This window comes from Falco punctatus (genome assembly GCF_963210335.1).
Source record: "Falco punctatus genome assembly, chromosome: 3".
NCBI classification, from domain to species: Eukaryota; Metazoa; Chordata; class Aves; order Falconiformes; family Falconidae; genus Falco; species Falco punctatus.
In genome coordinates, this window is record NC_137582.1 from 2,517,250 (window position 1) to 2,541,383 (window position 24,134).

Genomic DNA, 24,134 nt, shown 5'->3' on the forward strand with positions numbered 1-24,134 from the left:
CCTGTACACGTGTGTACAATAAGCTACATCAGTTCAAACAGCTGGTATTAGATATTCTTAGAAACTACACATTTGCAATACAAAACTGCTTTTGACAGTTCCTGAAATAACGTGCACTAGCATTGTGTTCTGCTATTGAATTTGTTTGGGGTTTTTTTGTTGGGTTTTTGTGTGGTTTTTTTTTCTTTGGAGTAATCTCTGAAATGTAATCCGTTAGATTTTGAACAGAGGGGAATGAAATCTAAAAAGTCTTCTAAACTTTAAAAAAAAAATCAGCATAGAAGGCAGCCTTTCTTTTATTGTGACAAACTAACCTAAAGTGTTTATCCATTCTAGTAGGGTTTTGTATTCTGACGCTGGTTAACTGCTGTATGTTACTGGTCAAACAAGTAATGTTAATGATTATAATCACTCATATCATTAATTTGCTTTCATTGAACCTTTATCACATTTGCGCTGAATAGCAATGGTAGCAGTTTCTGCAATGTTTTCCATAATCTACATAAATTTATTATAGGCATAATTGCCTGATCCCACTACTCTTGACAGTCTTCAGAGAATTAATAGTCACTAGTCTCAGGATGTATACAAATAAATGATATTTTGCTCTTTTTCAGGAACTTCTGCCATGTTAAATATGGACTGCTTAGAGCATTGTACTTATCCGTGTGCCTAGACAACGAGACAGGCTACGGAGTATGAAAATCCTGTTCAGTATTTCTTGTATTAAAGCCTTAAAGTGTATAACAATATACACTTTTTAAAACAATTGTATACTTAAACTCTTAATTGTTTAGTGATGCGACAATGTTTTATTTGGAGCTCAATAAAGAATTTTCATATAAGTTCCTGTTACAAAGCAATAATGCAACCTCATGTTCCTTTAGTGGCTCTTTTTAGCCTTATGCAGCAAGTGTAAAGAGAGTGTGTGAGTCTCATGACTAGTATGTAAATGCTTTTGGAAATAGCTTGTCTAATGTATGAACAACATAGATAAGTTAAAATGAAGATTGGTGTTTTATGCTGAAGCTTTTCTTAATAGCTAATTGTGAACAGATCTACTCAAAACAAGATTCTCGGGTAGAAATGATACTCCAACTTCAATTTTGTTCAGAAACTTGTATAACATGAAGGTGTTTTAATCCCTGTCAAATATACTATGCTGCTTATTCTCTTTCACTTGATGTTTGATGCATAGAAATGTTTTCTGTAATATACAGTCACAGGTTTTCTAGTAGTAGAGTCTTGGATAAGGCTTTTACACCTTGATAAATCTTGTATCTAAGTCTTGTTTCCTCAGTGCTGATTTCTATTAATTGTGATTGTGATAATTTGTAACAGAAATAAAATTCTGATAATTTAATTTCTTGTGTTCTTTTTCTTAAATCCTGCTTGCAAATTGAGTGCCCCATTCCTCACATGTTTATCAGATGTATTTTTCTTCTTTGAATTTCATATTCATCCCAAGAAAAGCATAATTTCAGTTTGCTTTGTTTATTTTATTTTGAAAATAAGCAATATCACTTAATAGCTTCACACCTCTGTGAGTGAATGCCTCCTCTGACATGTATTCATAACTTCTAATACCGTATACTGACTACTGAAGAATGGCATGGAAATTTATGGGTATGTGGAGAAAAACAAGATTTCTGTTAACCCCGGCACTGATCAAAATGTCTTGAGTAAGAGAGCATTTTTAATAGATGAAAAAACCTTTGACAGTGTAAAAAAAAAAAAAAAAATACTTATTTTTAACCTTCAAATATTTAAGGTGAATTTATCAGTTAATCTCACAATCTGGAAAGTGTTTCCCAGCCGTCATCTCTTACTGTACTACAACGGCATTTCTGCAATGTTTTCCACAGCAAGCAATAGTAAGTATTTATTAAGTAAAAGCAAAATACAGAAGCCTTTGAATAAGCACAAGAGATGTATAATAAGGATTCCTTTCAAAATGACAGGCAGGAACCTCTGGTGTGGAACAGCACCTAACATTTTAAATGCTAGGCAAGTATAAAAATTGTATATAAATACCGTGGGGGGAATTTAGATAGGCAGAATGCAATTTCGCTTGCTCTAATTAGGACTGGACACCAGGATTACCAACACAATCTCATTTGAGGAGTGCCATGAACTATTTGAGTGGAGTATTAAGCCTTTGACTCATTAACAGCAGCTTCTTAATGTCAGTACTATAACATGACTTTAATATGTGACTGTCAGCACTATCTAGCAAATCTGCTAATTTTTTCTGAGATTCTAAACAGGAACTGTTGGGGTCCAGTCAAAGTGGGTTGACTGCAGACTATCCAGCTCTTCATCTTGCAAGTACTTTGCTTCATTTCACTAACATTTACGGACTGACTGTTTCTGTCCTTTGAAGCCTTCGTTTCTGCTGGTTTTCATTATCACTAGGTAGAGGTTTGTGTATTTCTTGTGATTGTGTTTTGAGTGAAACTTGGGTCTTGCTGGAATAGTTCTGTCATTCACTTCAAGAGACCACGCATATACATGCATCCTGCCTGTGCTGTCATTGACAACTTGAACGTGCACTGTGGGACAGTCATGATGCTCTGTTGTGTGATGCCAGTTGTATATGACGTTGCCTTAGTTTTGAGCAAGGACATGAGCCTGCTGCTTCAAATGGATTGCCCAGTCTGCATCACAGTCTTTCCAATAGTGTTTATCCTGCTGTGGGGATGTCACCACATTTACATTTAGGTACATAATAAAGGTATGAAATTATTTTATGACTATGAATTGGAACAAACCTTGAGGCCACATGTCTTTCTAAATGTTGTTGTAGAGCATACTTTTCAAGTTGGAACTTCATCTTTCTGGGCAAAGGAACTGAAAATTTAAAGATCAAAATGCGAAGTTAAATGTATATAATGTTTGGCGATAAATAGAATCATATCTGCTCTTGCTGATTCTGCTTCCATTTCTCCACACAGAACTTTGCAGTCTCTTTTAACTGTTTTAGCATTATAGATGGATTTTTGTAGTAGGTTCACAATTGTGTGCCAAAAGTCCCAGCTTGTAGTAGAATTTCCAGGTTAACAACATCCAATAACCTCAGTACTGTTGCAGCTCAGTAAATGCTATACCAAGAATCAGAATATCTTTGACTTAAGTTTATGAAAAAGACTAATTGGATGAAGGGGCCGAGAATTATTTTCACAAGCTCAGCAGTTTTGTCCAAGACAGCTGCATTTGTTTAATGGGGAGGAAAACCCCTTTGGTAATGGAAATTATTGAAGGTATTTAGTGTTAAAGCACATATCACTAAGATGATAAATGTTTGTGCAGCCTCAGATACTTCAATGAGTTTGCAGTGCATTGACCCTTGTCTTCAGGCAGGCTTTCTCTACAAAAACAAGTCAAGAGAACATCTCTGGCAAACTTGGGTTTTAAAAATGCTTAGAAACTGTAGCCAAGGGCAGAAATAAAGCTGCTTTGCTGTGTAGTTCTTTTTTGGGTTCCTCACTGGGAAAGTATTTAGGAAGTATGAAAAGTTGACATTCCTAAAAATAGCAAATTAGAGAACAGGCTTAATGGAAACTTCCACTTTTCAGTCAAAGATGTACTTGAAAATTATGAAATTAAAGTAATTTAGATTTAATAAAGGTTTATGACAAAGTTTCTGGAGAATCTTTATATCCAGTAATCAAAATAACTCATGTGCTTTCAAGATGGAAAGCTACTGAGATAGGATTCCTGACTAAACAAGGTTCTGCTTTTATTACCCTGAGAGAAATCAAGTGTAAATCCGTCCTTGGATGCGAGTTTCTGCTTTTGCAAAGCTAAACACTTAACCAGTCCTTTATGCCTAGACCCATGGCTTAAATGTTCTTATCTTTATCTTACTGAAATTTAGAATCAAGAAAGGAACTTTTCACCTGAAGTGACATGCTGGCCCCTTTGTGAAGATGAGTGATGTTGGGGTTTTTACGGACCTCCATAGACCGATTAATTTTTTTTTTCTCCCTCTTACACAAAGCATAGTGAGCGGCTCCAAATGCTTAGTCAAGCAGCAACCTATGAACTCAATAGGTCATTGTCTTCTATGGCAAAAGAGTAAGTGGCAACTTGTGCTGTTGCTATTTCTCTGTTTGTGAAAGACCCTGATGCCCTAAACAGCTCATCAAACACTTTTATTCACTTGATAAATTGCCTTGTTTCTTCATTCTTGTACTAAAAGTTGGGGTTTCTTAATGTGAATGTAGCTGTTTCTTACTGAGAGAAAATATGTGGACTCCATCTCACAGAATTCACTACTGTAATTAAGGATATATTTTAAAAAGGAGAGACAAATGTATTTTAAGTTCATTCTTCCGATAATGCAATTAACAGTTCAAAAATCCATGGATGAAGATCCTCTTATTTCAGATAGTAAGACTGCTACAGATTTACACTGCTAAATATACATTCATTGACTCTGGGCTTTGCAAAATTATTTAGTAAATGTTCATATCATAATACAAGCACTTTTAAAAGTTCAGTAGACCTTTCAAGATAGTTAATGACAGGCTTGAAAGCAAATGAGAAGACTAAGTATAAAGTATGGTGAATGCTACCTATGTGCAGCATGGAAATCATCTGACTAATGATTATGATCAGAATTATCCACATGTGAAAATTAACCTTATTCCATTTAGTATGTTTCACTTTTCTACAGCATTTGAGGCTCTAACTTGAAATTGAATAGAAAATGCCCAAACATACTTAAAATATTCCAGTGATGATTTGCTCATATAGCATATGAATAAGAAAACTGTTTCTTCTTTTCATTATTCACTTAAAGACTGTATCATTGTTACATCCAGGAACAGAGTCCCTCTCGGACTGACAAAATTAAGGAAGTACGAGTCAAGAAAGCAGAGATAATCTTCAGGCAGTTAGTCCTCTTGAAAGAACTGTGGGATAAATGCATAAGGGATTGTGGTAAAGTTTTGTGGTATGTTTTACAGTGGTGGTCGTGAGTTACACTTCCACTCATTACATATTTGAGGAAATGGAAAAATAATATAAGCATATTACACAACAGGAAACTTGATGGGGGGTGGGGAAGATAAGTTGTTAAAACCCAATCTAAATACTAAAAGCCATTTGGGATTTCAAATTCTGCAATGGAAGAGGAAAGTCTCCATATTTCAGCGTGTATCTTCCCTAAGGTAGCTTAAGAAGCCATGCAATAGCTGCTAGTCTTTAAAATGGCGTTTTTTGCTTTTGTGGGGTTTTGGGTTTTTTTTTGGTTTGGGGTTGGTTTTTTGGGGTTGTGGGTTTTTTTTCTTTTGTTTGGGTTTTTTTTTATTATTTTTATTGCATAGACTATTCTAACAATTATTCCTAGGGGTTCGGTCTTGATTTAGACATTTTGATGCCAGGAAGTTGAAGTGATGCATCCTAATATTAAGAAGAGTAAGAGAAACAGGTCACAAGCATGGTCTGTGATAATGAACATTTTTTTTCCCCTGTATCTAGCTAGTTTGGCATTGGAATCCCTCACGTAGTAGGAATAGCTTCATTAATTTTTGGTGATGCCTTCAAAGGTGTAAACGGCTAACTCTTGTAAATGCCACAATCAATACCCCTTTGAAATGTCACTTTGTGTACTCCCGAATAATATTCATATACATGTGTACATAAGTTAAAAGTATTTGGTAAGGGCTCTTCAGAAGAATAATTCAAAGGACAGAAGATATCTTACTGTGTGAGATTTAAAAAGCTTGATTATGGTTTATAATTGCTTGCACAGGGAGAAAATAACAAGTACTAAATGACTCTAATCTAGTAGTGAAAAAAAGTAAGAACTAATGCTGTGTGTAAAAGCCCTGCAGTTATAAATGAGAAATTAGGCTCAAACGAGAGTGATTAACCACAGCAACAAGCAACATACAGGAGAATGGGCTTCTGTTGGTTTTCCTGCATAGCAGGCTGGATTGAATGATCTAATAACGTGTCTGAACTTGAAAGTCATGGATCAATGATTGTTGTATAATAATTCTACCCATCACAAGAAAATTCTTTTTCTGATTTGCAGGCTAATAATCTGTGAGTTATGATCAAAATACCTTTTATTTACAAGGATGAATTCTCCATTTCTGTATATATATTTTTATATATATTATGCATGTCTTACTGCCTTTACAAACAGTGAAAATACTGGCAAATCAATATTTACTGATGCTAACATAGCAACACAACTCTTACTCTTCATGCAAGCAACATTTAGAAATCTTGTCTATTGCTGCTGTTAACTTGCAAATTCTGCCTTTTGAACAACAGCATCTACTTATGAAGTTAACAGAAGTCTGAATTTTGTTACAGAAACAGGCTGGATATTTGAGTTCTAACTTACGTATCTACAACTCGGATGAAAAACTCTTGATTGGTTGCCCACGCTACCCTTATAGTCAACCAAGAGAAACAAGCTCAAAGGATAATTCATCTTTTTGAGACAGAAGTACATTGACATCAGGTGACTCGCCCTCTGAAAGCACCTGGCTCTTCCCCCTTGACTTTTGAGGGTGGTTAAACTTAACTTGGAAGTTTAAACCTTAGATGTCTGAAGAAAAAAGTGATGAATCCCACTGACATTTCTGTCCCAAATCCAGCTTTGGTGATACCTTGAAAACAGCAGCAGTTGGTGTGGTCTGGAAGTAGATAAATGTTTGGAGAAAGTCACTGAAGACAGGTCTCATAGCAATGTGTGTAGAAGATAAGGTTTGCTACACAGTGTAGAGGGGACTATTACAAATAGGAGCAGGTAAGAGGATGTGTATGTAACATGTTTGCTGTCTGTCTGTCCTTCTCTCCATCCTTCCTTTCTTCAGCACAAGTTTTATGCTATGCTGCTTGTAAGCAGAAAAGCCAGGCTGTCTTTTGATGGCTTCTGCTCCAAACATTTCTGTGACATAGCCTTCTTAGCTTATGTATTTATCAGGACATTTTCATACTCAGTGTTTGTTTCCAGAGCCTTCTGTTAAATATGCCTACATGTTTTTGTTTGTTTGTAAGCACCTTAAGTCTAAGGATTAGCTAGAATATTGGCTGAGAGGACTTGTACAAGATGGAATTTATGGTTATGCTATGTTAGTCACTGCTTAAAGGCAAGTTTTAAATGGGATTGGCTTAAGGAAAGTCTAGAGACTGGAAAAAAAACAGTCAAATTTCTGTGCATAAATATTGAGAACAATAGGAAGTAAAAGATTTCCTGTTTCAATCTAGTGTATAAAATATTAGTATCCAGACCTCACTAATAACCATTAGATGCTACACAGAAGAAAAATAAAAACTCCAGTGTACTTATCCAGTTATCCGGAGCTGTATAAATAAGATTATCTCTTCTTCAGAATATCTGCAGGAAATCTTTTAACTAGGAAACAGAAAATATGCATCATTTCTGTTAATGGAAGTCTAAGACTTCATACTTCTGTGGTTCTTAACGTTTAAGGAATTGACTAACTTTGAAGTGCTGGTGTGTTAAGGAATAGGTGAAACAGGTAGATCTTTTTGCACTATACAGAAGAAGAGCCAAAAAAAGACTGAAATTTAGCATTGGTGCAATATTCCTAAGAAAGTAAAATTTTCCCAGAAAAACACTGGTCTGCAGGAAAACATATATTGAGAACAGAGTTACTATTTCATTTTAAAATAATGTATTTCAAACCTTTTTTTTAAAAAAGTAGTGTATTTTCAAAGCATGACTTTCAGGACGTGCCTAGTATTGCTAGGTAACTCAAAAGACATGAGAAAATCAATTGGGAGGGAAACCAACAACAAAAAAAAGTAGAAACAAGAATAGCAGGACACTGACAAAGAACTCTCACACTTTAGTTCTCTGTATTAACATAGTCCTGGGCAACCTGCTCTAGGTGGCCTTGCTTGAGCAGGGGTGAATATGATGACCGCAGCGGGTCCCTTCCAACCTCAACCATTCTGTGATTTCATAACAGAGTAATGCCACTGAGACAGAGGTCTACCCGAATAAAAGCCCTGTCCTGCAATGTATTAAATGTATTTCCAGCCCCCACCCCCAGTCTCTACAGGTGTACATATGGTGCATTCCATCCTATTGTCCAGTGTTGGCTCCAGTATAGATCCATGAGGCATGCTGTTAGGAGCTGGAAGCTACCAAATCTTCAAAACAGTGACTACTGCCCTTGGAGTCCAGCTATTTTTTCAATACAGCCTGGTTTTCCAGATGTCTTGAAGTCCATCCAACCACTCTTTGTATCTCTAGGTTGACTGCAAGTCTGCCACACTTGTCAAAGTATACAACATTGACCGCTCCTCCAGGTCTACCATGCCAGTCACCGCAGAAGGCAATCAGGTTGGTCAGGTGTGATTTGCCCTTGTTAAATTCCTGTTGGCTGTTCCTAGTTACCTTCTTGTCCTTCATGTGCGTGGAAATTTGAGTCTGGGTGGATTTGCTCCATAACCTTCTCAGAGACCAATGTTAGGCCAGCCAGCCTGTAGCTCCGCAGATGCTCATCCTTAATGATGGGCATGACATCCAGGCATCAAGAACATAATTCTTTTGCTTTATACAGTTTTATATATGTCATGGGGGGGGAGGGGGGGAGGGGGGGGGAAATGGGATGAACCTTCTCCCGAATCTTCCTGTATTCTTCATTACCTGGTACATTGGACTAGTTAGTTAGCATTTATTCAAGTAAAGGTGATTGAGAGGAACCTGAACCTACAGAGGTCCTTCCTCCTTTCCTTTCTGTAAAAATACATGAAAAAGAAGTTAAAGTTATACTAAATGCTTTGTTGTTACCTTTTCTTCTCAAATCGGTCACGGTACAACAGCGATGTTTAGATATCTTTTTTTCTCCCTGAAACAACAGGCCTTGGGCCTATTGCAACAACCTTGTTCAGTGCAGTCTTGAAGGATGCTGTAGGCATCTGCAGGCTTTTCGAAGGTACTTACCGTGTTAGGGAGCGTAAATGTCTCCAGTGTATATTGAAGCTTACATGTTTCAGTTATGCTGGACCCCACATAATGTGATCTTAACTCTCTACTGTAGATGTTCTAGAATCCTTTACAGGCAGCTGTAATAGAAAGCCATTGAAGACAGGGAGAGAGAGGTGTGCCAGGTATTATCTGGCTCACCTGAGAAACAAGAGAACACTCGTCTATACTAGAAGCCTCATTTGGTTGCCTGAGGTCAGCTGAGACCTCCATACTGACCCACATGAACAGCTTTTGAAATAATTGCAGTTGTTAATATAGTAATAGAATTAATTTAGTAATAAATAAACACACAAAAGATGTAGTCTGCTCCCTCCTCTGTCTTCTTTCTAGCGCAAACACAGACTGTCAGTGACCTGATTATAAATAACTTCCCTGGGATCAGCATATCTTAGCAGGGAAGAGTTGACTTCCCTGTGCCACCCCACCACCAGACCCGTTATTGTCATTCAGCAGCGATACCCTGTTCAGCTACTTCAAGTGGAGGATTGTGTAAACGGGAACGCTGTTAATCAGATAGTGCTTGAGAAACAGTGCTACTTATTAATCATCCCTGCAGATCTTTTGTTCTACTACAGGAACATCTAGAAAGCAAGTAACATTTCCAATTAAATACAGGCATTTATTTTTCAAAGAGTTTCTTAGTATTAAAAAAAAACACCAAAAAAACTAGCAAACTGCAATTTATTGTTACTTTCTTTCAAGTATCTGCAGTGTTTCATATCTAGTGGGTAGAACACAACACTGCATTAGTTCATGTATCTGTGAATGTATTGTTCCTATTAGCTCCATCTAAGAGCCTTTAAAATTTAAAAAGCCTCAGCTATATTTAAGGACAGGCCTCCTGATCCATCTGTATCTTTCAGAAGAACAATGGTCAGAATTTTAAGTGCCTGACCATAATATATTATAGCTGGATTGGGATGGAGCAAGCCTTAAAAGATTTACAGCTTTAATTTGACAGCAGGTTGCCCGTGGACTAGGAGTGTGCCCGTGGGGCCAAGAAGGTCAATGGGACCCTGGGGTGCATCAGGAGGAGCGTGGCCAGCAGGTCGAGGGAGGTTGCCCTCCCCCTCTGCTCTGCCCTGGTGAGGCCGCATCTGGAGTGCTGTGCCCAGTGCTGGGCTCCCCAGTTCCAGAGAGACAGGGAGATGATGAGGGGACTGGAGCATCTCCCTTCTGAGGAAAGGCTGAGAGAGCGGGGGCTGTTTAGCCTGGAGAAGACCAAGGGGGGATCTTATCGATGTCTACAAATATCTTAAGGGTGAGTGTGAAGAGGACTGGGCCAGGCTCTTTCCAGTGGCACCCAGCAGCAGGACAAGGGGCAGCGGGCACAAACTGCAACACGGGAAGTTCCTTCTGAGTATGAGGAAGAACTTCTTTGCCTTGAGGGTGGCAGAGCCCTGGCACAGGCTGCCCAGAGAGGCTGTGGGGTCTCCTGCTCTGGAGACATTCACACCCACCTGGATGTGACTCTGTGCAGCCTGCTCTGGGAGAGCCTGCTCGAGCAGGGGTTGGCCTAGGTGATCTCCAGAGATCCCTTCCAACCCTGACCATTGTCATATTTGCAGATCAGGGCTGCCATATTTATGGGGAGAAAAAAAAAAAAAAAAAAAAAGAAGCAGATTTCTTAAGCTCATGGGTTGAGATAAAGATGGGGATATGGCTGTGTTGGATTTATCTTTTCTGGCCACTGGGTGCACACCAAGCTGTTCTATCACCTCCCATCTTCAATGGGACATGGGAATATAATATGATGAAGGGGGCATGGGTCAAGATGAGGACAAGGAGATCACTCAATAATTACCATCATGGGCAAAACAGACCAGACCTGCGGAAAGTAATTTCATTTATTGCCAATCAAAATCAGAGTAGGAGATTCAGAAATCAGAGAAACAAGAACAAATGTAGAATTACCTTTCCCCCACCCCTCTCTTCTTCCCACGCTCAGCTTCACTCCCGATTTCTCTACTGCCTCCACCCGCTGAAGCAGTGCAGGGGGATGGGGAATAGGTTGCAGTCAGTTCATCACACGTGGTCTCCTCAGTGGGAGGACTCCTCACACTCTTCCCTGTTTAAGCATGTGTTCCCTCCCATGGGAGACAGTCATTCTTTGAAGGAAGCTGTGACCCCATGAAACCCACCTGCTCTGGCATGGGTCCTACCTGAGATGCAGGTGGGGATCTGCTCCATCACTCTGCTCCACCAAGGATCTCCATGGGTGGGGCGCGGCCTGCCCCACCGTGGGCTTCACCATGGGCTGGGGGGGAATCTCTGCTCCGGGCCTGGAGCAGCTCTGGCCCCTCCGGCACTGCCCGGGGGCTGCAGAGCTGTTGCTTTCACACAGTCTCACTCTTCTGTCCCTGCTGCTGTGCAGCAGGGTTTTTTTTTTCCTTTTCTTAAATATGTTGTCACGGAGACTACCACCATCACTGGTGGGCCCTGCCTCGGCCAGCAGTGGGCCTGGCTGGGAGCCAGCTGGCACTGGCTGTGTCATCGGACACAGGGGAAGCTTCTGGCAGCCTCTTGCAGAAGATGCCCCTGCAGCCCCCCTGCTGCTAAAACCTTACCACATAAACCCAGTACAGCCATCAATTAATCATCATGGGCAAAACAGACTTGACTTGGGGAAAATGAATTTAATTTATAGCCAGGTAAAATAGATGCACGGGTGAGGAAAAAGGCAAATGAAAACAACACGTGCTGTCCACCCACTCTCCCCCGCTCCCAGCTGCCCCCCGGGCTCCCGTCCCCTGTCCCCCGGGCCGGGGCCGGGGCGGGTCTGTGCCGTGTGCCAGCCCGTGTGAGCCCCTCAGCCCCGCTCCTGCCTCCTGCCCCGTCTCCCTGCTCCAGCGCGGGCCCTGCCCCGGGCTGCAGCCCTTCAGGGACCCCCTGCTCCCGCCGGGGCTCTCCAGGGCCGCAGCTCCTGCAGGAAAGAGCCCCCAGCTGCGGCCTGGGGCCCTCCCCGGGCTGCGGGCTGGGGCTCTGCCCCGGCGGGGGCTCGCCAGGGCTGCAGGGGAGCCCTGCTCCGGGCCTGCGGCACCTCCTGCCCTCCTCCTGCTGCGGCCTGGGGCTGCCTCTGCTGCTGCTCCCCCCTCGGCTGCCTCCTCCTCTGCCTGGGCCGCCTCTGGCCCTTGCCCAAACCTGTTGCCCCCCTCCCCGGCGCCCCCGGCTTGGCTGAGGGGCTCAGCTGTGCCCTGCGGGGGGGCGCTGGGGCCGGCTGGGACCGGCTGGGGCCGGACCGGGGCAGCCCCGGCCTCGCCTCACAGAGGACCCCAGACCCGCTGCCAATATCTGCACAGGGATGCTCAGTACATTGTCTGAAACGTATTTATAGTATTCTCTGTCTTTCATTATCACTTTTAAGCGATTTTCATTTTGTAACCTACAGTAGCTGATTGCTCCATTTCCAACATGGCAGATGGAATCAGGACCAAAACGTCACTGCCTCCTACCAGCCCTACGAGTGCCCTGCCTCAGAGGCCACGTATTATTTCTCAGTCCTCTGCAATAACTCTCTGAAATGATTTCTGATCATGAGTTCTTTTTATTTACCAGTGTGCTCTGCTCCAGGATCAATACTGTAGTTATGGTACTGCTATGGTAATGCATAACACTATACTGCAATAATATATTAAATAAAGTGGGAAAAAAATGTTAGGGGTATTGACCTCTAGATGAAGTTTGTTTGGGTAAGTCCCCTGCTCCTATCTCCAGTACAGGTATCTGATTAAGGTATCTAAGCATCACTTACTATGCAAAACTTGGGATGGATAGTTGGAATGCATCAGTTCTCCAGGCTGCCAGACCCTGGGTCCGTAGGCAATGGATTAGAGGAGAGGATCTGACTCCCTCATTGCTGCAGATGGTGGTTTTCTTGGTACAGATCAGGCCTCCAGTGGGACTCAAAAGCATCTGTTTACCTGTCTCTAAATCCTTCACTCAAGCCTAAATCGTGCGTATGAAGGCCACCTCTTACTCTCCTGAGTAGGCTGTAGGTTAGTGACAGGGTGGCATACTCCTGCCATCCAAGGAAGTCATGCAAAGGTTGGCTGTGCGAAACAGGCATCTCTTTGATGCCTTAAACCCCATGGAAGGTAGTAACAGATCACCAGCCTGTTGTTTGTAGCAGCAATTTGTAAGCCTCACAAGAACTGCTTCAGTATTTCTTCTTTGGATGCCTTTTACATTTACCAATGCTTTAATTAGGTGTAGCAAAATTCCTTTATGGGCAAACCCATCACCACCTCCTAAACCTCTGGTATTTGTCTCTTGTATTTCCAGAAACTGCATTAATTTTTCACCCTGCATTTCCCACTTTGAGAAGCAGGTGAACCATATTGCTAAGCCTTCTAACATTCATCCAGAGCCAGGTATTTATTACCTCAGATCAGATCCCCATTGACTCTGTGGGTTGCACAGCTTTTGATTCATATTTGGATCGCTGCCTTTCCTGTTTTCTTTTTTTTTTTTTTTTTTTTTTTTCTTCCATTTTTTTTAACCCTTTTTGGAAGCAGCCCAAGATACTAGTAACAGCAAACTCAGTCTGTAACAAAATGTTGCTCCTAAATGAAAATGTATCTGCCATTATGACACTCGAACAGCACTCACAGCAGCAGTATCAGAGCAAAGGACTCTATGAGGTGGTAGTTGCCAGGTTTCAAATAAGATATCAAACTGCAAGTTTTGCCACATAGGGTGTTTAAATGCCCTGTGGTACAGGAAGCCCAATTCCCATATCTATCCCAATAAACTGAAAGGGTAATGACTGCAGAGTTTGTCTAACAAAGTTCCTGATGCCACCGTGCTTTCACGTGTGATTTTTCCTTCCCTGTCAAGTTCCTGTGTGGCATCCCTATATGGTCTTACACAGCTGCTTCTCTTTACCCCAGAGATAGCTGCATTTCAGCAGAAGACAAAGCAAATGCTGTTCTTCAAGCGTGTGAAGTAAAGAGCTAGGAGTGAAGAGCTCTTAATCTTCCGCCTTATTTGACTTTAAAATCTTTTTCAGACTTCTGCAGATTTAAGAGCCATGGTTTGGATATAGGTAGGGTTGTGTCCTTAAATTATTATATCCCTGCAGAGGACTAGTTCTTTTCACGTCCCCCCACCCATAAAAATAATTTACTAAATTCTTCTAGAAGAGACAGACTTTCAGGCTTACTAAATTAGACTAAATGTTTGCAATTAAATTTTAGTGTACTGGAGGTCATTTGTATTTGAAATGGAAAAAAAAATAGCCTTAAGATTCTACCAGATGTGTTCTTTGTGCCTGTTCTTGGAGTGAGTTATATTTAATTTGAGTATGTGTTTATTCCTACTGTAGTTTTCCAGCTGACTTCCACAGTTTATACCAGAAGATCTGATCTAAGTGTTTTGGTAAAATTAAATAATCTATGATGCAAATGAGATGTTAAAAAAAAATCCACCACAAAACACAAATGTACACAAAGTACCCATTTTTCCAAAAAGGAAGATACACCATTTTGACAATTGCACATAACACAGAATGAGGACAATGAAGATGTGACCTTGCTGCAGATATTTAAGTCCAAATTAGCCTTGTGTGGTATGCAAGATTGCTCCTTTCTGTTCCAGAGAAAAATCCAGTCATGAGCTGTTTCTGGTTTTCAGTATTAGCCAAGACAACTTAGAAAATTCTCCAGACTTCAGGGATGCTAATTTCCAAGACCTTCAGGATTGGTCTTTGTGTACCCACAGCTCACCTAAAAAAAATAATAAAATAATCTCTTCACACAAAGGTTCTCTGCATATGAGATGCTCTTTCCTGCTCTGTAGTCTCCACAGCCCTGTTCATCTCAGCAACCTTACTTGTTTAAAGCAAGGGCTGCTGTAAACAGGGGTTGGAAGAATCTCCACAGTGTGGAATGGATATCTGACAGGAGAGAAGAGTTGCGTCTCGTGAACAGGACAAGAGGTGGTGATCACTGTCTTGGAGGATGAAGTGAAGCGCTTTCCTAAACGGTGGACATCAAATAATGGATCAAAATGAAGCAAGGACATAAATTTGAATAGATTAATGTAGGGGAATGAAGGCAGTGGGTTGATCAGCATTGATAACATGCAGCTATGGCCTTGCCCCAGAGGCAGTGGGTTGATTGACATGGACGATGTGCAGCTGTAGCTCGTTCCTGCTAAGTGGTTAAATAGCCCTGAGGTTGATGGGAGAAGGGGTTGGATGGGGGAGGAGCAGTGTGGTCTGGCCTGTGGAGGGAGGGGATACAGCGCAGATAGTAGAATCTGACCAATGTTAAAGCCTTGTTGCAGCCTGATAGCTTGCTTGTGCTGGAGCAGATTAATTAAAAGTAATTAAATTTTACATGAGACCCTCTGATTCAGAGTTGAACAGGCCATAAGAAGTGGTAAAAGGAGGCATGCGTTTCTTGTGCAAGTGTCTTTTAATAATAAAGTTTCTTTGGGTTCTAGTTTGCAATGGTTGATTCCAGAAACTGTGGGTTTCCACCTGGAAATTAGTTACTAAAATTCAGTGAGATGAATGGTGCCTGGTTTGGACATTGTGCTGGACTGGGGATGAGAGTATTTTAGCCAGGAATTTCTAACAGGCCTTCTAGTGATAATGAAAGCCAATTGCTTTTAACCTTCAGCTTGCTTTTATTCCATTTTCCACCTATCGTATTAAATTTGTTGCTGTGAGACTTGCTGTTTAATGTGCATTTCTGCAGTGTATTCACCTGTGTGTAGAGAGGTATGTCATGAGTTTATTTTATTTGTTCTGAGAAGTTTAAATGGTTGTTCTGACTCTCATCTGACTCTGACAACTCTAATTGCAGTTTGCTCATTACTAACCTTAAAAGCAAACAGTGGTGGCAAGGGTCACACTAAGCAAAGTGTTTTTGTGACCATGAACCACTAGAACATGGTAGATCTACCTCTGATGATTTTTTCCTTCTTTTTTTATGTATGTAGTTGAATCCTTCTGACCTTCATAGGTGATAATCTGACACGTTAAGTTCTTCTGCAAGAAATTATTAAACCTTAGCTAAAGTAGTGTGTTATGAATGCATTGAGGACAGCACAAGAATCCCATTCCTGCTACTAGTGCCCGTAGCTATTCAGCAGAGGAGGCTCATGTGTCCTTTCCCCCTTAAAAAATGCAAATTCAGCAATTCTTTCTAAAAGCTGGATAAAGGGATCTCAAAGCTTGTTTAAAAGGCTACAGGAGACAGTGCCTGCTCTTCCTTTCCTTGTGTAAGCATTGTGTCAGCTCTCAGCAATACTATTTCCAGGAAATCATCACTGATTTTAAGGTTGAATTTTGCAGTCTCCAGCTTCCAGCTCTTGTTATTCAACTGTTAACAGTGTTAAAGTTTAGGCTGTTTGCGTGCAAACCCATGGAATGAATTAGCCCGAATCTGATACCAAGTGTTTTCATTTTACACTGGAAAAGCATAGATGATGAGAATATTGCATTCTCTTTGACTAGCTGATGCAAATCTAGAGGATGACATAGCAATATCTTTCCTAAAATTGCATATCGTGTCACTTCACAAGGGCCAGGAATGACACGGCAGAGAAAGCTTTTCAAACCGAGTCAGGCTAGCAGAATCTGGCCCTCACAACACAAGCACTACAGGAAGAACAGCTATTTGGAGAATAAACAGTTGTGATAATACATCCGAAGGCTTCAGGGGGAAAAAACATAACCCCCAAATCCAAACAAAAATATCATCAAAAACTATCAAAAAGCAAAGGATGATTCAGATAAAAAGGTGTCCTGGTATTTAAAATTCCCTGCATTGTTTGTTAGCTAGCATGGTCACAGAGCTGTCTGTGCAGATGAATGGATGTGCTGTGCTCCATCACAGAGAACAGCACGGGGGAAGATGGAGCAGCTTCACTACTCTAGTGGGACTGAAAGCTGTGCTTAGTAAAGCCAGCTCTTTTGGTCCTTTTAATAAAATGACAGTAATTTGACAGTAATAAACATTAGGCTGTCACTGTAAAGTAGCGGTTTGCAAATAATGTTGACATTATCTTATGCTTCATGTCAGAATGTAGGTCTACTTTATCAGCTGATTAATGGGGAAATTGGATGAAATTCTTTAAATCTGACAAAAAAAAGAGCATGGATTGCACTGGGAGTGAGTTGTTTTTTGTTTTCGCCTGTTCCTTTTAAGCCCTGCTAGTGCTTTTTCATCTCCTTTTTGTGCTTGTGTGAGTATGTGTGTTTTTTTCTCATTTTGAGCATTTGTGCAAAGCTGTGGCAAGTTGAATGTAAATGGTAATGTTGTCTAAACTACTGGAATTGCCATTTTAAAGAAGTCTCAGTTTTACTTTTTTTTTTTTCCTAGAAATACACAGTTTTGAAATAGTGGCGTTTTTTCCTGTTGTGGTTTTTTGTTGTTTTTCTTCTTGTTGTTGTTATTTTTTTTTGTGGGTCTTTTCTTTTTTGAAGTGCCTTCATTATTAACTTGTCTACCTACTCTCATAGTTGATTGCTGTTCTACATACTAGTGATCTAATACAAATTGTTAACCTTCCAGAATTCATTTTAGCACTAAGGGATTTATGAATACAGAAACTTGCCTATTCCATGCTAGGGATTCCTCTGTCATTGGAGCCCATCATTATGAGCCAGGCGGCCTTGTCAGCCACATCCTTCCAAAAATCTTATATTTTTCCTTCTTTCAGGATTTCCTAGAAATGCATCTGACTCTAACAGGCACTTTGCGTACACTGTGTAACTGTATGTAATCCAAATGCATTTCATGCCATTGAAGATGACAATCAGAAGCAGGCTATTGGATGTGTCTGCAAATGCAAAACAAGATTATCAACTGGCTTATTTTCAGAAGGGAAAGTATCGCCATCTAGTACCCCTCTTCAGCAGTGTTTCAGGAAACTGCTGGAAATACATCTGATTCATAATGATTTGTGTGTGTGCTGGATGTGGAGAATGACAGATCATCCCATCTGTCCATTCTCCCAGACAGCTTACACAAAGCGTGTATCCAGCACCAACATACCCATTTCATGGGGTCATCGGGTTCAGGTCAAATGAGGCCTTCAGGACATCTCCGTTTCAACCTTCTCAAAACTAGGTCAGTTATGGGATCCTCTAGTATTGCTCAGAGCTTTATCCATTTGGCTCTTGAAAAATTCCAAAGATGAAGAAGGCACAGTGTACCCAGGAAACCTGTTCCACTGCCTGGCTGTCCTCACTGAGAAAAGTGTTTCTCCTTCTATCTCATCTGAAACTTTCTGACCTTGTTGTCTCTCATCCTCCCGCCAAGCACCACTATGAAAAGCCTGACTCCATCTTCTTAATGACTTTCCCATGGGTACTGGGGTCTGCTGTAAGATCCCCTAAAGCCACCTCTTCTCCACACTGGACAATGCTTATCCCTCAGCCTCTCCTCAGGGGCGGTCCAGCCCTGATCATCTCAGTGACCTCCACTGAACTTGTTCTAGTTTCTTGATGTATTTTCTGCATTGAGCTGTTTAACTCACATTTAAGTCAGCTGAAATATACTAAGAGCTAACTACTTTAAACCCTGTGGACCTGGCACCAAGTGCTCAGACCAGTTCTGTGAATTATAATAACTTACCCTCTTCATCTCTGAATCCCATGGGCAAGAGAACGGGATTGTCTTGCTTTCTAGATGAGAGATGCAAGTGTATTACCCAACTTGGACAGAGTTGGTCTAGTCATTCAGTGGCAGAGTCATGATTATTACCTGGATCCTTAGTCTTTTTCCAGCTTTTCTGGACTAGACCTCAAAAATCCGTCTGATTTTGATGGCATGGGGTGGCAATTATGATTCACTTGGGAATGAGTGTCAGTAAGTACTCCCAGTAGGCACTTCACACTCTCTACAGGAAAACCAGAAGCCAATATTAAAAATCAATTAGCATTTCCACGGTGCAACCTTTGCTATACAATGCACAATGACCTTTACAGGCCAGAGAAGAGTCAGTTTAATGTACTACATAATGCCAAATGGTAATGTCTTTCCTCACTTAGGTGGCTTGTGATTAAACTAAATTTTCTCAGCCACCAATTGACCTTTATCCATCTCCTGCAATTTAGTGAATGGAAGTTGGTAGAAGCTAACAGGGTATATACATCATGTTGTGACAACTTCTCCTTATAACAAGCTACAAGTGGGCAGTAGGGCATATCTGAGATGCAGACGTTTCAAGCAAATTTTGTATTTGTTCAGATAAAGGAGAACTTGTTGAGATGCAACCAAGTTACTTTTGTGTCCATCGTGTCCTACATGTACATTTTCTGTTCAGCAAGACAGCGTTTATAAGCAGTCCTCTTTTCATTGTCAGGCTGTATTAGAGGTGTTCAGTAAACAAATATTCTCCATTTAATAAGAGTAGGATGAGACATTTGTCATACCCCAGCTGGTGTCCCAGTAAACACTGAAAGAATTTACCTTCCTTCCTCCCCTTTGGAGATCAGTCTTTATTCAAAGGACATCCAGTAGCTGATACTATGCAGAGCCATAGTGCAAGAAATGGCCTTTGCACTAGTTGTTGGCCTCATTGCTGATGCAGTGGCTTCCCATGATCCAGACATTTGCTGGCCCTAGAGGTCTGGCAGGTATGGATCTAAAGTCAGTAGTAAAATGAAGTGTCACAGTACGGTCTTCTTCTATGATCCAACACATGTGCTACTCTAAACAGTAGTGGCAAGTAGGTTACTTTCTTGTTTACCCCATTTGTAAATCTGTGCCAGGGGGAGGGCTAGTTGATAAATCTTTCTAAAATGTGTGTGTGTGTATATATATATATATATATATATATATATATATATATATATATATGTATTTGTTCGACCTCTTCAGTTCAACCTGAAGAGGGATTTATCACTTGCAATTGCCATTTCACTGGGAAAGTTTGAATTTTACAAGTCCCCAGCGTGTAAATGGCACACTTGCCTTTTCTGGTAAGACTTCTTAACAAAGTGTTTCTGTTTCTTGGAAACATTCCTCACAATAACTGTGTCCAGGACACAGTCTCAGGATACCAGATCTTGAAATGTGGTTTAAATGAAAGCTGATCTGAGCTCTCCCTATGGAACAGGTTGGGGTTAACTTTGTAGTCCAGTAATGCAAACACAGCATTCAAAGGGTATTTTTGAAATGAAACAGCACATCTTTTTAAATAATTGATTATTTTGCTTCTTCAGCTTTTCACCGTATTTCCCATCTATTGAAATAACGTAGAAGGAAGTAATGGAAATGCTGTTTTATCATGCTCCGTTCCTATGTGCTTCCCTTGCTCATCTTCACTCTGCTCACAGTCTCACAAGTGATGTCTGAAATTTCTTCCCATTGCAATTGTCTTTTAGAGCTTTCCTTTGGCAAAGCTTTCCTTAAGATGTTTTTATTTTCTCTCCAGACCCAAAAGATGCCAGCATGTAGCAATGAAACACCGCCACAGAATTACTGTCTCTTTTCAGGGTAATTAGTTTAGACTTTTGGACTAGATCTCTCCTAGCTAATTGAATGGCACCAGGGAATGTTCCCACGGACAGGAACTTGATCGCCTGTCCTGTTAGATGGTTCCTGTTATGATTTTGACCCCAGCCAGCTGGCACTCTCCCAAATGCATCCTGGACACAGTTTGGGAATCAGCACAGAGCAGGGACCATTCCCAGTTAGCAGTTTGGATGTGCCCACCCTGTTTCACAGGCTGGGAGAGTTTAACAGTACAGATACAGGCAAACCTGTGCCAAAGAATAATCTCAGCCACATGTAGCTTAACTATCTAACCATATTGTAACCCAAAAGCAGTATCTCCCTTTCCCTTTTTAACCTTAAAAGAACCCAGATTACTCTTAGTAATTAAAAAAACTTACCTGTTTTTTAACATGTGTAACACTGGGAATGTGTAACTGGGAATCACTAGAACTATCATTTTCTGTGACAGCTGAATTGGTGCTGTTCATAAATATATATTATATTCCAGCCATTTTTTATGCAAATACATGCACATATTGCATGTATATGTTGGACCTGCTCCACAGATGAAGAACTGTGTAGTGAAAGTGTTCCACTGCCTAGAAAAATTGCTTGTTGCAGCAATTAGGAAGTAAAGAGAGCAGGGGGAGGGAAGGGAGGATTTCTTGCCTGTACTAGTTGAATACCAAACAGAAGAACTGGATATTATTCCTCCACCCAGTGCAGAGCTCCCAGGAGATGCTCCACAAGAGACTCAGCCAGTAGGTTAGCCTAAGGTGGAAACTTCTACTAAGTTATTATGGCACTGCAGAGAAGTGCCCATTGTGTGTATCTGCAGGTCGTAGGCAAATTCAGGCTCGGCTGCAAAGAGGCAACCTTAACTTGTTCTCCGTAATAAAAAGGTGTAGAGGAGAAGGAGATAGAAATTATGTCTTTGTGAAACAATCATATATGGCTTTACCTAGATTGATTTTCTGGGTATTCAAGCAGACTGTACCCAGTGGGATTTTATGTCTAACCAGATGGCAGATGTTTTGCTGCAGAGGCCTTTCCTTCTCTCAGAAGACCTAGAGAGCCTTCCCATGCTTATGACTTGCTGTGGTTTAACCCCAGCTGGCAACTAAGCCCCACACAGCTTTTCACTTACTCCCCTCCAGTGGAGCAGGAGAGAGAATAAGAAGAGGAAAAATGAGAAAAAAAACACGTGGGTTGAGATAAAGACAGTTTAATAGGTAAAGCAAAAGCTACACATGCAAGCAAAGCAAAACAAGGAATTCATTCACTAATTCCAGTCAGCTCAGCCATCCCCAGGGAAGCAGGGCTCCATCACGCGTGACGGTTACTTGTGAAGACAAACACCATAATGCTGAATGTCCCCCGCTTCCTTCTTCTCCCAGTTTATATGCTGAGCATGATGTCATATGGTATGGGATATCCCTGTGGTCAGTTGGGGTCAGCTGTCCCAGCTGTGTCCCCTCCCAACTTCTTGCCCACCACCAGCCTGCTCGCTGGTGGGGTGAGGAGCAGAAAAGCCCTTGGCTCTGTGTCAGCGCTGCTCAGCAATAACGAAACATCCCTGGATTATCAGCACTATTTTCATCACAAATCCAAAACATAGCCTCATACTAGCTACTATGAAAAAAATTAACTATCCCAGCCAAAACCAGCACACAGCTCCACTTACTGCTTTTCTGGGTGACCACATATTTACCCTTGAATAGCAATTGCTTGTAATGAAAGCCTGCTCCTAGTGTGCATCAACCATACCTTCATACGGATGTTTTAGCCTTGACACCAAATGCAGATGTTGGTTTACAATTATCTTAATATTGCAGACTACTCTGGTTTCAGTTCACTGGCAGGAAATTTGCAGCAAAACTGGCTTAAAGGCAGAGCTCCGAGAGTTGTGGCCAATGTCACAGTCTGGCTGGAGGCCTGTAGCCAGCGGCGTTCCCCAGGGGTCAGTGCTGGCTCCAGTCCTGCCCAGCTTATTCACCAGTGACCTGGAGGAAGGGACAGAGGCACCCTCAGCAGGTTTGCTGGTGATACAAAACCGGGAGGAGCGGTCGGTACCCCAGGAGGCTGCGCTGCCATTCTGCGAGACCTGGGCAGGCTGGACAGTTGGGCAGAGAGGAACCCAGTGAAGTTCAACACAGGCCAGTGTAGGGTCCTGCCCCTGGGGAGGGACAGCCCCACGCACCAGTACAGCCTGGGGTGACCTGCTGGGGGGCACCTCTGCAGAGAGGGACCTGGGGGTGCTGGTGGGCAGCAAGTTGCCCGTGGGCCAGCAGCGTGTCCTCGTGCCCAAGAAGGCCAGTGGGACCCTGGGGGGCATGAGGAGGAGCGTGGCCAGCGGGTGGAGGGAGGTGACCCTGCCCCTCTGCTCTGCCCTGGGGAGGCTGCGCCTGGAGTGCTGTGCCCAGTGCTGGGCTCCCCAGTTCCAGAGACAGGGAACTGCTGGAGAGGGTCCAGCAGTGGGCTGCAAAGATGATGAGGGGGCTGGAGCATCTCCCTTCTGAGGAAAGGCTGAGAGAGCGGGGGCTGTTTAGCCTGGAGGAGACTGCGGGGGGATCTTATTGATGTCTACAAGTATCTTAAGGGTGAGTGTGAAGAGGATGGGGCCAGGCTCTTTCCAGTGGCACCCAGCAGCAGGACAAGGGGCAACGGGCACAAACTGCAACACGGGAAGTTCCTTCTGAGTATGAGGAAGAACTTCTTTGCCTTGAGGGTGGCAGAGCCCTGGGACAGGCTGCCCAGAGAGGCTGTGGGGTCTCCTGCTCTGGAGACATTCACACCCACCTGGATGTGGCTCTGTGCAGCCTGCTCTGGGAGAGCCTGCTCGAGCAGGGGTTGGGCTAGGTGATCTCCAGAGATCCCTTCCAACCCTGACCATTCTGTAATTCTGTAAATACTTAGAATTTCAGTTCAAAATTAGGAAGGTTGTGCAAATAATTCAATTTTTATGGAATGTGTAGTTATGGATTAGAAGTTCTATTACATTAAATGAGGACCAATTTTTTTATCATTAAAAAAGGATCAAAATGTTTGTTTTTAATGTCAAGCAGTTATTAATACTATTATTAATAATAATATATTATACCATATAAAATAATAATAATAATGTAAAAATTAATGCTGTTAAAACATCCGTGTGCTCCAGAGATGTACAATTAAATGTCCTCAGAATATAATATCAAGAATAGCAAGTGTTATTGATTAATTTCATAGAATCATTTAGGTAGAAAAAGACCTTTGAGATCACCAAGTCCAACTGTCAACCCAGGACTGCCAAGTAAATCACTAAACTGTGTCCCCAGGCACCACATCTACTCATTTTTAAAACACCTCTAGAGATGGTGATTCCACCACCTCCCCGGGCAGCCTGTTCCAATGCCTGGCCACCAATTCGGTGAAGAAATCTTTCCTAATATCCAATGCAAACCTCCCCTGGCACAGCCTGAGGCTGTTTCCTCTTGTCCTATTGCTTGTTATCTGGAAGAAGAGACCTGCCCCAACCTGCCTACAATCTCCTTTCAGGTAGTTTTAGAGAGCAGTAAGATGCCCTTTGAGTTTCCTCCAGACTAAACAACCCCAGTTCTCTCCGCTGCTCCTCATAAGACTTGTGCTTCAGACCCTGCACCAGCTTCGCTGATCCTCTCTGGACACGCTCCAGCACCTCAGTGTCCCTCTTGTAGTGA

General features: G+C 41.8%; 1 protein-coding gene and 1 long non-coding RNA gene across 2 annotated transcripts in view; one reads left to right on the forward strand and one right to left on the reverse strand.

Moving 5' to 3' along the window:
- KHDRBS3 (KH RNA binding domain containing, signal transduction associated 3) overlaps positions 1-6,777 on the forward strand; it is a 110,226-nt gene extending 103,449 nt beyond the window's left edge. The window contains exon 12 of the transcript XR_013926478.1: positions 618-6,777. The gene's annotated coding sequence lies outside the window, so the exon portion shown is untranslated. The remainder of the gene's footprint in view (positions 1-617) is intronic.
- Positions 1-24,134, reverse strand: part of LOC308059915 — a 370,995-nt gene that overhangs the window by 330,790 nt on the left and 16,071 nt on the right. The window lies entirely within an intron of this gene.